Source organism: Podarcis tiliguerta (genome assembly GCF_965153285.1).
Source record: "Podarcis tiliguerta genome assembly, chromosome: 1".
Taxonomy (NCBI): Eukaryota; Metazoa; Chordata; class Lepidosauria; order Squamata; family Lacertidae; genus Podarcis; species Podarcis tiliguerta.
Window position 1 is genome coordinate 90,358,110 of NC_139534.1, and position 13,999 is coordinate 90,372,108.

Sequence of the window (13,999 nt, forward strand, 5' to 3'; positions counted from 1 at the left end):
CTTAGCTCTCTTCCTATAAAAGCAATAGGGAATGCAGCCCTAGCCTAGGCATATTTACTCAGGAGTAAATTAAACGAAAGTCAATGGGGCATACTCAGAGATGTGCCTAGGCTGCAAGCCATTCTATGCAGAGTTAAAGGCACCTAGGCTTAGCAAACCCAAATGAATGGGCTTTGACACATTTAACAGGACTGGACTGTGAAAAGCAGATGCTTACATCTGGCAGCATCATGCAGATGGTGCTTTTCATGAGTCTTGCGCTGACAGTGTTTTAAGGAGAGGAAGCACAAGTTCCCACGTAAGAAGAAATCGTATTTTTAAACATGACATAAACAACCAGTCCGGCTGGGTTCAGCAAGGTGTACTCCATGTACTGAATGTCCTTGACGCTGCCATGAAACAGGGAACAAAAGAAGCTGCCTTCTCCACCCTACCCCACACACACCAAGGCAGACCACTATACTGGACTATACTGTATAGCAGCAGTTCTCCAGGGTCTCTGGCAGGGAGTCTTTCCCAGGGCTACCTGGAGATGAAGCCAGGGATTGCAGCTGGGAATTTGAATGCAGAACAGATGCACCATCACTGAGCTACAACTCTTTCCCCCTTTCTTCCATCAGATGAGCTATGCCATGGGTAGGCAAACTAAGGGCCGGGGACCGGATCTGGCCCAATCGCCTTCTAAATCCGGCCCTCAGACGGTCCGGGAATCAGCGTGTTTTTACATGAGTAGAATGTGTGCTTTTATTTACAATGCATCTCTGGGTTATTTGTGGGGCATAGGAATTTGTTCATATATTTTTTTCAAAAGATAGTCCGGCCCCCCACAAGGTCTGAGGGACAGTGGACCGGCCCCCTGCTGAAAAAGTTTGCTGACCCCTGAGTTATGCAGATGTGTGAGCCTTGCCCACTGGCATGGATACTATAAGACACTATCTGCCCAGGAACAGGAGTGGTCGGAAGAAGGGAAATATTTGCATCTTGCCCTTCTTTGGTGTCTCAGAAATTGAGGGGAAGAGTTGAATGCAATTTTGCTCAGCCCCTCTTCTGGGGCAAAGGGGAAGCACATCATCACCTCTAGCAAAAACAAACAAGATGAATTTTAACAGGGAGAAATGTAAAGTATTGCACTTGGGCAAGAACTTCCTGACAGTAAGAGCTGTTCGACAGTGGAATTTGCTGCCAAGGAGTGTGGTGGAGTCTCCTTCTTTGGAGGTCTTTAAGCAGAGGCTTGACAACCATATGTCAGGAGTGCTCTGATGGTGTTCCTGCTTGGCAGGGGGTTGGACTCGATGGCCCTTGTGGTCTCTTCCAACTCTATGATTCTATCTCCCACCCATTTTTAAAGGCAAAGACATCCTGGTCCCCATCACACTAAAGGACGCGGCCACAGCCTGTCGACTTGATGCACTGGTCACACAGTGGCCCCAAATGCACCTCCCAACACCCTCTCCTCCAACAACCATCATCTGAAGAGATTTCTTCAGTCCTTGTGGTTTGTGGGTGAGGATTGCTGCATCACTCCCTGGACCCAGGCAGAACGTAAACCTACACAGGCCCAAAATACCCATTTCCACCAAAGGTGTTTCTCGTCTTGCCTTCTCTTCTGTGTGAAGGATGACCAGGGTGAAAGCATATGATCAACAGCTATTAGCCGCCATGGCTGTGTTCTACCCCCCTGTCCCCCACTGTCACAGACATGATGACTCTGAATACCAGCTGCTGGGAATAAGAGGTGGGCAGAGTGCTGTTGTCAAACCTAGACAGCATCTTAAAAAGCAGAGACATCACCTTGCCAACAAAGGTCCATATAGTTAAAGCTATGGATTTCCCAGTAGTGATGTATGGAAGTGAAAGCTGTACCATAAAGAAGGCTGATCGCCGAAGAATTGATGCTTTGGAATTATGGTGCTGGAGGAGACTCTTGAGAGTCCCATGGACTGCAAGAAGATCAAACCTATCCATTCGTAAGGAAATCAGCCCTGAGTACTCACTGGAAGGACAGATTGAGAAGCTGAGGCTCCAATACTTTGGCCACCTCATGAGAAGAGAAGACTCTCTGGAAAAGACCCTGATGTTGGGAAAGATGGAGGGCACAAGGAGAAGGGGACGACAGAGGACGAGATGGTTGGATAGTGTTCTCGAAGCTACCAGCATGAGTTTGACCAAACTGCAGGAGGCAGTGGAAGACAGGAGTGCCTGGCGTGCTCTGGTCCATGGGGTCACGAAGAGTCGGACACGACTGAACGACTAAACAACAACAGAGTGCTGTTGTACTCATGTCCTGCTTGCAGGATTCCCACAGGCATCTGGCTGGCCAATGTGAGAACAGGATGCTGGACTAGATGGGCCATTGGCCTGATCCAGTACACTGATCTTAAGTTCAGATGTTTCCAAGAAGTGTATGGATCTTCCAAGTCCTGTCTTTTGTTTTGTTTTTGTTTTTTAGCTGAGAAACAGCCTTGGAGGCTGCAGTCAAGGAACAGAAGAGCAGTGGGGCAGGAGGCATTGCTTAACCCTTTCCCTTCCTACCACTTTTCAGCTCAAAAGTACTACCCTCTTTGTGAGGAAAGATACAGGATTCCTGTTATCTTTTCTCACCATACAGGAAAAAATAAGCTTGGAAATTACAATTCAGAGCTGAGAAACAGCAGAAGGGGGAAAGGAACAAGCACCTCTTTCTCTCATTTCTCCTTTCCTCCTGTCAAATTGGTAGCTGTCAGGGGGTGCTTTTCAGTTAACAAGGAGGGAGTGAAGGAAGAGTGCTCATTTTGCCTGTGTAACATCCCGTTTGGCCCTCTGGCTGTGTGGAAAAGCTCTAAAAGTGCTCCTGCACCATTTATTTGCATATGCAAACTTTGCTGAAATGGGAGAAAGAAAAGAGAACCATTTATTTAATGGAATCTACTTAATAAGCAATGGAACTTTTGCATTTGAATTACAGACACAGGAAATGCAAAATGGGTTTTCATTGTCTTGCGAAAATGGCCTAAGTGTTCTCAAGAGTGTGAAGATATATAGCTCCTGTTGGTTTTTTTACTCGGGAGCAACAAACATTGCCAACTAACCAGGCAAAAAAACCTGTGCTGACCTGCTCTTTTGCTTTTATGTTTGATGTGCAGGAATCACGGAGGTGAAACTTTTCACCAACAGAAAAGAAACATTATTACCTATTAATGTTTGCACATCCAGCTGCTGAGCTGTAGCTGTCCGATGCAAAGCTGGCCGTAATCTTTGGCTGGTTTTTCAGGGCTGATGACACCATGGTGTGAGAAAACCTCACAAAATGAAGACACCCACACCCAAAGTCTGTAAGGTCCAGTCCTTGGCCTGAGGCAGGAAGAAGTGAAATGCTTTAGAAGCATCAAATTCTTTATGCAAAGGTTCAGCATAGGAAATGCGAAGAGCAGGTCACTCCTGTAAGAAGTCTAACAGCTGCTATTTCCTCCTTAGGGGGAAAAAAGGGCAGCTCAAAAGGGTTGTTCTCAACCAAAGGTCCTCCCAATTTCCACCACTGAAGAACCATGGATCCTGTTAAAAGTTCACTGCCCCCCCAAAAAATTAAGCCAGGAGCCCATCCGTGTGTGTGTGTGTGTGTGTGTGTGTGTGTGTGTGGTTTGTTTGTTTTCTTCAGGGAGGGGTTACTAATAATAATAATAATAATAATAATAATAATTTTTATTTATACCCCGCCCTCCCCAGCCAAGGTTGGGCTCAGGGCGGCTAACAAGCAATAATAAAAACAAGTTGAATGAATACAACTTAAAAACAAGATTAAAACACAACATTAAAATATTGAAACATTAAAATATTAAAATGCAGCCTCATCACAGGAGGAGAAAGGAAAAAGAAAAAAGAAAGAGGGGGAGTACTTCTGTCACTACTGTACTTCCGATTCTTCATTCTGAGATTTCTCAGACTAGTTCTACGCCAACTTTGAGTTACTGCATTTTGCCACTGCCTTCTGTGTCCTGTGAATCAGCAGTGTGGTATTATTACTATTTTGAGAGGCGTGGCTTCCGTCCTGCGGAACCAGTTTGGCATCTTTCCCCTCCCCTCCCTCCCCCATTCCATCTTTGGCTATACGGTGGGTCTGTGGGGAGGATGCTTTCCCTTCCATTTTGTTCTCCTTGGGCTAATGGTCATGGAAATGACAGTCCCATTTAAAAAAAATAATAATGGATGCTACTTCTCACCGCACACCTGCACATCAAGTTTTCAATAAATAATGCTGCTATCTGTGCTGCTTCCGTGAACTGATGCAGGATGAAGGCTGAACTGCTGGCCCTGCAGGGGATGGCACAGGGAAAGGGTGGAGGGATCAGGCATAAACATGGAGGGAGAGAAGCAGCAAGGAGGGGGGCTCTGGCAGAGGACATGTAGAACAGGGCTTGTGAAGAAGGCGCCAAAAGCCTCCGGTAACTAGCAGTCTTTACTATTATCACACACACACACACACACACACACACACACACACACACACACCATGCCTCTAACTCTTTTGGCGATTCCAGTCCCCTGATGGGAACTGCATTTTACATTGAGTACCTTGGCTAGAGCGGATGGCACTGTGGTCTAAACCACTGAGCCTCTTGAGCTTGCCCGTCAGCAGGTCGGCGGTTCAAATCCCCTTGATGGGGTGAGCTCCCATTGCTCTGTCCCAGCTCCTGCCAACCTAGCAGTTCAAAAGCACACCAGTGCAAGTAGATAAATAGGTATCTGAGGGTCAGAAGTAGTGACATCAACACAAATGGAGGTGAGTATCATGTGACTTCTGTCATGGTGTCCCGTTGTGCCAGAAGTGGTTTAGTCATGATGGCCATATGACCACTGTCTGTGGGCTAACGCTGGCTCCCTCAGCCTGGAGCGAGATGAGCGCCGCAACCCCATAGCCACCTTTGACTGGACTTGACTGTCCAGGGGTCCTTTACCTGTTACCTTGGCTAGAGTTGGAGGGTCCCCATCAGAGACTGGTGGAGCTGCAGCCAGATGCAGACCAGCTGCTGCTCACTGAGTGAATGGTGACACTACATTAAGGTGAAGGCAGCCTTGCTGGCTGTTACTATAGAGCCAGCATGCAAAAAGGACCACAAATATATTTTCAAAACTAGGTGAATATGAGAAAACGGCATGAAAGGGTGTAATACCCAAAGTCTGCACATATGCACTATACACTGGTGGAGGAACAGGGGTGCGGGGGAGCGCACCCCCCACGGCAGCACAAGCCCGGTGGGGTGCCATCGTGGCTGAGGGGTCCCCCCAGCGCTGGACGGCATGCCACACCCCTGGGGGCAGCATGCCATGCCTCCAGGATGCACATCACGCCCCCTGGCACACAAGGTTGACCAACCCTGACTAGTCCATGTCAACACCAGACAGAGTTTGCTCCCCTCCTTTCAAGCTTTCTTATTTTAGCAGGAATCTGAGGCACACACAAACTTCACAGCACCCTGGCTTGACTCCTGACTCTTAGCTCAGCTCACCACCCTGACTCCATGCAAATACAGCGGGTGCCATCAGGGCAGGACTTTCAGGCCCTGTTCAGGGCCCCAGTCGGTAGAATGAGCAGCAGGGCGGACTTACTAATTTCGAAGTAAGTAGAACAGCGCACATTACCATCTAAAGACTGGTGGGAATTGGCGCAGAAGATCATTCAGTCCAGAGTCTAAAAACAATCATCTTATAGTTTTAAGTATATCTAAGTTGTTGACACCTGCTGATTCAAAGTCAGAAGAGACAGTTGCCAAATCTACCAATTTCCCACAGTGCTAATATACAGGAAGTAGAAGCAGCCCTCATTGAATCTGATTGATTTCTCTATTCCACAGCCATAGCAGCTTGTTATTCACACTATGCATCCCTGAGCATGCTCTTGCAAGTATATGCTACCCAAAATGGTGCCACACAGAGGGCTCTGCAGACACAGGGAAAGAATAAAAGCTCTGGGACTAAATATAGGTTCCATGCAACTTGTGGAAAGCAGTTTGGGGAGAGGGGAATTTATAGCTGATAAGCAGTGGGGCAGGAGTGTTACGTTCTCTCTGCCCAACATTTCTTCCCTCTCTCACACAAGGCCCCACTGCAGCATTCGAAAGCAACATTTGGAACCTTCCGGGGCTTAAGGCTGCTTAGCTCATCTGCTTTGCATGCAAAAGGTCCCAGGTTAAATCCCTGGCATATCCGGAGGGTGCTGGGAAGACTCAGAGGTGTGGAACCTGAGGCCACGGAGGTTCATGCATCCTCTCAGGCTTCTCCTCTGAACTCTCCCTAGGCCTCATTCCTCGTTGGTCCTGCTGCAACCACCAAGCATTTTTGTGTAGCTGGAATGTATCCTTGAACTCTGATGTTGCCTCTTGCTTATCTGGACCGAGGAGAGGGGGTGAGTGTTGGCATGTGTAAAACTACCCTACTGAACATGGTTTTTTAAAAAAATAATGTTGATCCATCTATTTTTGCCTCTGACCCAGGGCCGGATTTAGGTTTGGTGAGGCCCTAAGCTACTGAAGGTAAAGGGGCCCTTCATATGTCCAGCTGTCCTTTGTCAACAACAAATTGCCGCTGTTTTTTGTGCTGAATCTATGCTATATGGTAATTTATGGACCTAATAGGTATCTAAAGTCATTTGCACATAACAAACTATGTGATATTTTAGGGAGCAGGCTAGCAGGCGGGGCCCATTACTTACATCATAGGAGCCTACACAGCACAAAACACTGCTGCTGTATGTAGGTTTTATTTATTTGTTTTTTATCTTATATTTTGGAAATGTACATCCAGTTTTTTTTCCTTTAAATTTTTTTGGGGGGGCCCTAAGCTATAGCTTGTTTAGCTTATACGTAAATCTGACACTGCTCTGACCCCACCCACCACTCATATAGGGTCCTCAATAAGTTTCCCAGAAGGAAAATATGTGGCCTTAAGGCTGGAAAATGTCCCCACTCATTATTTAAATGATGCCTACAACTAGATGCTTTCCAAAGGAAAAACCCAATGAGTCCTGCCCAATGGCTTATAATCTGGAGAATGGGGAGTTACAAGATATCAGTGAAGTAAAAGGAAATCAGTCTTGGACAAAGAAAGCAAGGTTTTGGTAAGTTGTTGTAATACAAGCGAAGAAGTGGCACGGATACCAGAAGGAATAAAAAATCCAAATATTAGGGCCAATTACAGGGAAATTGTTAAGAGATGAGAGACAGAATTTCAAATTTCACATAGCAAATGAATGGAAGTCATTTACTACAAATGAATAAAATGAAAACAGAGGAGAGCTTGGTGCTGTTTTCTTTATTCACAAAAAAAGCGGCCGTCAGGGGTGAGCTGTAAGGTAGCCAGTTATGCAGATGCTGCTGCATTATTCAGGATTGTGAAAACCCAAACAGACCTCAAAGGGCTCCAAAATAATTTCCGAAAGTGGGTGAATGGGCAACAAAATGACAAACATGTAAGCATAATGTTATGCACATTAGGACAAAACAATCAAACTTCACATACACACTGATGGGATATGAACTGGCAGTGACTAATCAGGAAACAGATCTTGTAGTCCAAGTTTCCATCATCTGTGACTATTAAATTACATGCTATTCACTAGTTCATTCACATGAAGCTGACGGATAGCACTAGACACAGAATTTGCTCTCAGCTGACCAAACCAATTAGTTCTTCAAAGCATAAAATGTGGAGGGCTGACAGGGTTGCCAGCTTATTCACTGGCCCTGGCTCCTGTGCCATTAACAGCGACTCGATCTATGCAAATGCAAGCTGGATAGAGGCCAAGAGCCCAAAAATGTGGATGGTTATTTAAATTCAGTGGGCTTCTCTCACATCTGCAGCTTCTGAACTTGTGCCCAGCTTCTCTGTGCAATTTCCTTCCCCTCTCAGGAGGGTGCAATTTCTGAGTGGAGGTGTAGTGGGTGGGTGGGTGCGCCCCCCCCCACACACACATGTGCTTATCCCTTTCCCTGTTTTTCTGTTCAGAATTCCCTTGCCAATGGAGTTCTGTGTACTTATTCATTTGTTTTATTTGTTCTTTACATCCCCACCTTTCTTCCAAGGTGCCATGCATGATTCTACCCTCTTCATTTTATCCTCACAACAAGGTAGTAGGTAGTAGGTTTGGCTTCAAGACAGTGACTAGCTAAAGAGCACCACGTGAGTTTTATTATTTTTTTCCCTTCCATAACAATGTTTAATTTTTGGCCATAAAAAATGTTACTTGACGAAACCTTCAAAAAGCAAACAAACAAAACCGGACAACTAAATTTCTTAGCAAAGTTAAAAAACAACAACAACTTTCCCTCAAAAATAGTTATTCTCTCATTTCTCCATCTTCTTCCACACCCCTTATATAAAGGACATTATTGCACCTTATCAGAACTTCACCAAGGTGTCCAGATAATGCACCATCAATATATTCTTCTGTATTTGCAAGCTGCATGTTCATGTAGCCATCGACGGAGACGAGGTAGCCTTTGTATTCCACCCCCCACTTCAGCTACACCATCACTGGCTTCCCAGTCAGCCCGTTTAGGAAGGGCTTTGGATTGAGAGGCAGACTCATAGCAACCAGACCAACCTAAGGGCGGCTGAGGCAACAAAAAAAATTACTCGCAGGCCACCACATGAGCTTTATGAGGATTTGAATGCTGGTCTCACAGGTACCAGTGTGACCCCTAAATGCTTGTAGAAGATTTCCGTTCTTCGGGTGGTAATGAGCTGAAACATCAACTGATAGGGCTGTGCCTCTTTCAACCACCACAAGAATCACTCTCAATCTCTGTAAAGTGGGGTACAATGCCAAATGCATAAGGCCCCAGTCACAAGCAGCCACCCGATAGCTATTTCTGGAACTAGGTAATGCCTTAAGGGAAGCCCCCTGATTTGCAAAATGGCATGCTGGGTTATAACCATCATCCCATGTGAAGGTGACCAGGAAAAAGAAACTCTCTGGTTGTTAAGCAGCCCATTGTCAATCTCTCAGATAAAACTGACCCAGGAATAGAATACAGTGGTACCTCAGGTTACAGACGCTTCAGGTTACAGGCTCTGCCAACCCAGAAATAGTACCTCGGGTTAAGAACTTTGCTTCAGGATGAGAACAGAAATCGTGCTCCGGCGGCGCAGCAGGAGACCCCGTTAGCTAAAGTGGTGCTTCAGGTTAAGAACAGTTTCAGGTTAAGAACGGACCTCCAGAACGAATTAAGTACTTAACCTGAGGTACCACTGTAAAAGGCATTGGGAGGGAAAAGGAGAGGATCAAGGTATTATTTGAATCCGAGTTCACCAGTGCTTAATCTCAGAACTTCTGAACCCCAACACACCACTGTCATGGCAAAACTCAGTCCTGGGAATTGTGCAGTAAAAGAAGGGGACACTGAGCATGTGCAGAATGAATTTTCCTCAGAACTAAGAAACCATGACCAAAGCCATAGATCTGGAATTGAGACAACAAGAGGGGGGGGGAGTGTAATGCAAGTTATAATCAATATTAGGCAATTAAGCTTTTAGCATAATATTTCAATATTTAGTGCAGGTGAGTCCAACAGATCTATGTAAGACCGGCAAGGTGAGCTGTATTACTTCCATTGCTAGAAGCTAATTATTATTTGCCCTTCATCCTGCAAAATGTTGGCTATAATTCCCATTTATTTCAGTTGGGTTACTTAGAAGAAGCAAGGCTAAGCAGTCCTTAGCAAACTGGGATCTTTCGCAACATTGATCCCATAAACTGAATAAAGATAAAACCATTTTGTTTTAGTACCTCCGTTCAGTGAAGAATTGCACGCCCTGTAACTAGACTCTGCAGTATTAAAAGATATAACATTGAACACCAGCTTTTGATGAAATATAAATAATTGGGTGAAGCAGCCCACATCAGTAACACCCCAAAGGAGTTGCCTGAGGAGCAAGTGCCATAAGAAACCAGTCAAGATTCAGTGGAAACACCCTGTTGTGATTACATTCACACCATACGGCTGTGGAATTTGTCATCTCATTCTCTGCCAAGATGCAACAGTTCTGGGCACTGCTGAACATGCCATCAAATGATTCACAGCGGCTGAAGTTGTATTTTGCTTACATTACAACACCCAGCCAGGGAAAGTGTGACCTAAGATGCATTTTGCTGAACTTCATCAGCTATTCCCATATGAGGGGAGAATTGGTGTATTGGAGGCCATGCCAAAAACTTCAGAGACACTAAATTAAATCCTTCCTTGAGGCCATGGGCTTGGAATCTGTGGCTCGAACGGGCTCTTTTAGGCTATAAACCATGTCATGAAAAATTCCTGACCAGGGCTTCTTGCAGTGGTTTAAGGGAGAACTATTTAAAATTTGATTACAACGTGCTTCTCCTTTGTTATGTTCTCATTCAAAAGGAAAATAAACTCTTGCTTTTCTACGCCATCCCACTTCGCTTGTGCTGGGTTCAGAAGGCTACTGCCGTGTTACAACTTGTGCTCCTCAAACAGTTCCAGCAGAGAAAACTAATGGAATTGGTTAGTTATTCATCACACAGGTAGCGAGCGCACTGTGGCCTCCTGGACAGAGTTGTGGCTTTGGATGCTTCCCTAATGTCACCGCATTATTGCAGTCTGGAGGGACACAAAGAAACCATAACCTCGGAACATTTGTGGTATTAAAAGTTACAGGATGTTAGCAGGAAACTACAGGACATACACCTATTGTAAGCAAAGCAGTATGCCCCCCACCCAAGAGCAAATGCTATTGAAAGCATGAGAGCCAGTGTGGTGTAGTGGTTAAGAGCGGTAGACTCATAATCTGGTGAACCAGGTTCGCTTCCCCGCTCCTCCACATGCAGCTGATGGGTGACCTTGGGCCATTCACACTTCTCTGAAGTCACTCAGCCCCACTCACCCCACAGAGTGTTTGTTGTGGGGGAGGAAGGGAAAGGAGAATGTTAGCCGCCTTGAGACTCCTTCAGTTAGTGATAAAGTGGGATATCAAATCCAAACTCTTCTTTATTTATAACTGCCCATATAACACCACAAGCACAAATCAGATTGGATTTCAATAAGTAGTCCTCTAACCTCTCCCACAAACTCTCACTCTCTTCCTCTGACAGCATTACCCTATGCAAGTGGTTTTCAACCAGTGCTGTGGCACCCTGGGGTGCCTTGAATGATGGTCAGGGGTGCCGCAGGCAGCACTGGCCTCTGTCCCTCTTTCCTTCCCTCCCCCTCCTCTGATGCCCTTTCGCATCTGGCTTCCCCAAGGCTTGCACAGCTGTTTATTGCAGCAGCTCTGGCTACTAGCTCTGCAGGCAAATGGTGCCTCTGGAAGGGATGGGGTGGCAGCTCAGAGACCAGGGATGGCAGCAGCAGCTGCCTGGAAGACTCCCAAAGAGAGAGGAGAGGAGAGGAGGCTGTGCGAACACCACATGAGGGAGGGTGTTTGAAAAAGGGTAAGAGGCTGCCAACTCCCTAGGCAAGGGGTGACATAACTGGACTCCTGAGCCCCACAGGAGTACCAAAGGAGTTGGTCAAGGAGCCATGGACTCAGAAAGGTTGAAAGCCTCTGTCACTGGTCTTCAACTGGTGGGTGAATGCTTGACGTGATTCAAAATGGGTCACTGTAGAAGCACTACCACCATGCAAATACTGTATATGGTAAAAGATTAAGAAATGGGTCCCCAAATGCATGTTTGGGTTAAAGGTGGGTTCTGGAAAAGTTGAAGATACCTGCCCTATGCAACCCCACAATACTTGCTTGTTTCTGATTAATATTGGTTTGGTGTTGTTTCTACTAGTTTAGCCTATGAGTTGTTCACATGATTCTGTTCCGAATAGAACACCCTGTGATTACCACAAAGGAGTGTACAATGTGACGTGTGAATTGTTATTAGGCAGTCCTATTTCGTAACGTGCTCGCTGCACTGTTAAAGGATTGATAAAGAAACCAAATTGCTGAAGCTGGTTATACTGCCTGGATGTTGTCTCCAGACCTCACTGAAGCAGCAGACGAATGACCAGAAACTGAATTAGAAAGTGTAGGGTAACTGGCAACATACATCAAAACACTCACAAAACCACATGCCCAGATTGCAAACATGTGATCAGAACACAGACTGACAAAATCTAGAGTCCATTGCTTAATAATCCATTGTGATTCATCTCCCAGGATAAGTGTGCTCTGTGGAAAGCCCACTTCATTTCATAGCACCCTCAGAACATTACGTTGTACTTAAATCTCATTGAAATTGTTGAGACAGTCTCACCAGAAGTTACCTTGTCCCATTGATTTTAGTGATACTTAAGTGCAAGGACTCACTATTTGTGCAGACTTTCTTTGAAAAAGATTGAATGTGGAACCCATATAACACAATTCGAAAACTTTCCCCAAATATGTTCCCCATTACCATGAAAGTCCTTTCCTTTCCCCTCCCATCCCCACAGATAGGGAGATTTGTAGCTTAGAATTCTTGCAACAATTTTGATTTCCATGTCCCTTGAATGTTATTCCCATCCAAGCCTATTATTGGGGCTTTAGGGGTGGCAGGGGGGAGGAGAATACAGTATGTATAAACAAATGTAGAGGCTTTGAGAAATTCCTTTCCCACCCCATGACAAATTTATGAAGCCAGCTCCACCCATCCACACAACCTGATGGGCTGTGCAAGACTTGAATTTTGAGGAAACAAATTACAAAAGCACTAAGCAACTAATCAAGTCATTCATAAATAAAAGGGGAACCTGTCATTTTCCAGATTCCCCAGTAATACCCCCTTCCCCCAGCTCATAGCAGTTCTCATTTCCTATCTCTAGCCCATTTCGTTCAGCATCCACATCCACTCACATATCTTGCGGCTATATTTATCCAACACTTTTCCAGGAGGTCAAAGATACAAGGATGACAGAGCTTTCCTGATTAGGATGGTTTTGCTTCTGAAACAAATTATAAGTGGGATGCATTTCAAAAAGCATTTCTAAATGTCGAGAGCCACAGAAGTTAAGAATGCAAGAAGAGTCTTGCTGGACCAATGAGGGTTGCCTGGAGCCTTCGTTACATATATTTAAGCAGCGGGGGGGAACATTCTCTCTTCTCCCAGGCCTTTCACTAATTTAATCATCAATGTGGGGTGGGGGTATTGTTACTATGTTATGTATTTTTGCATTTTTATATTGTGAACTGCCATTTGATCCATGGATGAAGGGCAGTATAGAAATTTAATACAGGCAATGACCAATTTAGGCACATCCAAATGACACGCAATCACACATGCATAGCACTGTTCCTGGAAGTAGCCCCAAAACGTCATAAAAATGTCACAGAAAGGGCTGGAATGGGGCAGCACGGGAGTGAAGTCAAACCATTGGGTTAGCATCATTAAATTGACCTCTCCAATGTACAAGCCTGGGCAGTGTGGATGGAAGTCCTGGGCTGCCCAGACAATAGGACCCCCTCTCGGCCTTCTTCCGAGTGGTCCAAAGAAAGCAGAAAATATGTTTGGCACCAGCTTGGTTGCAGTTGTCGTCAGAAGGAAGCATACAATACGCCATCCAACAAACTGTCTTAGGGACCAGATTTGTGTAGGGTTTACGCCTTAACCTTTTCTTCTCCTGAAGATATCCTGCAGGGCAGCAGAGGTTTAGGATCAGAGTTTTCCTTCTCCTAGATGGGCTACCCTCCCAGGTTGGCAAGCCCCATGAGCCCCATCTGCTTACATTAAACAGTGGCAATTGTCACTTGCATAATTGCTAACACAGCAGAGCTGTTGCTTTAGCATAATATTTTGGATTGGCTCATGACCACCATCAGATTGCGACAATGTGCTGTTATTCTCCATCCCAGCTGCATCTCTGCTGGCACATTGCTCCCTAGATTTAAACCTCAAGACTCTATTTTTTTTAATGATTAACATCTGCTGAAAGGACTACTCAATGCCAGACTTGTGTTTTTGAACCAGCAAGCAGGTAGCTATTAAACTCCAGTGGGTTTTTTTGTTTGTTTGTTTTCTTAAAAGTACAATTATCTTCATCTG

General features: G+C 45.3%; 1 protein-coding gene and 1 pseudogene across 3 annotated transcripts in view; both read right to left on the reverse strand.

Moving 5' to 3' along the window:
• Nucleotides 1-13,999, reverse strand: part of DPF3 (double PHD fingers 3) — a 183,791-nt gene that overhangs the window by 163,918 nt on the left and 5,874 nt on the right. The gene's annotated exons all lie outside the window — the stretch shown is intronic.
• Nucleotides 8,246-8,609, reverse strand: LOC310670110 (small nuclear ribonucleoprotein F-like; annotated as a pseudogene). The gene has a single exon. The product of its transcript is annotated as a small nuclear ribonucleoprotein F-like (transcript).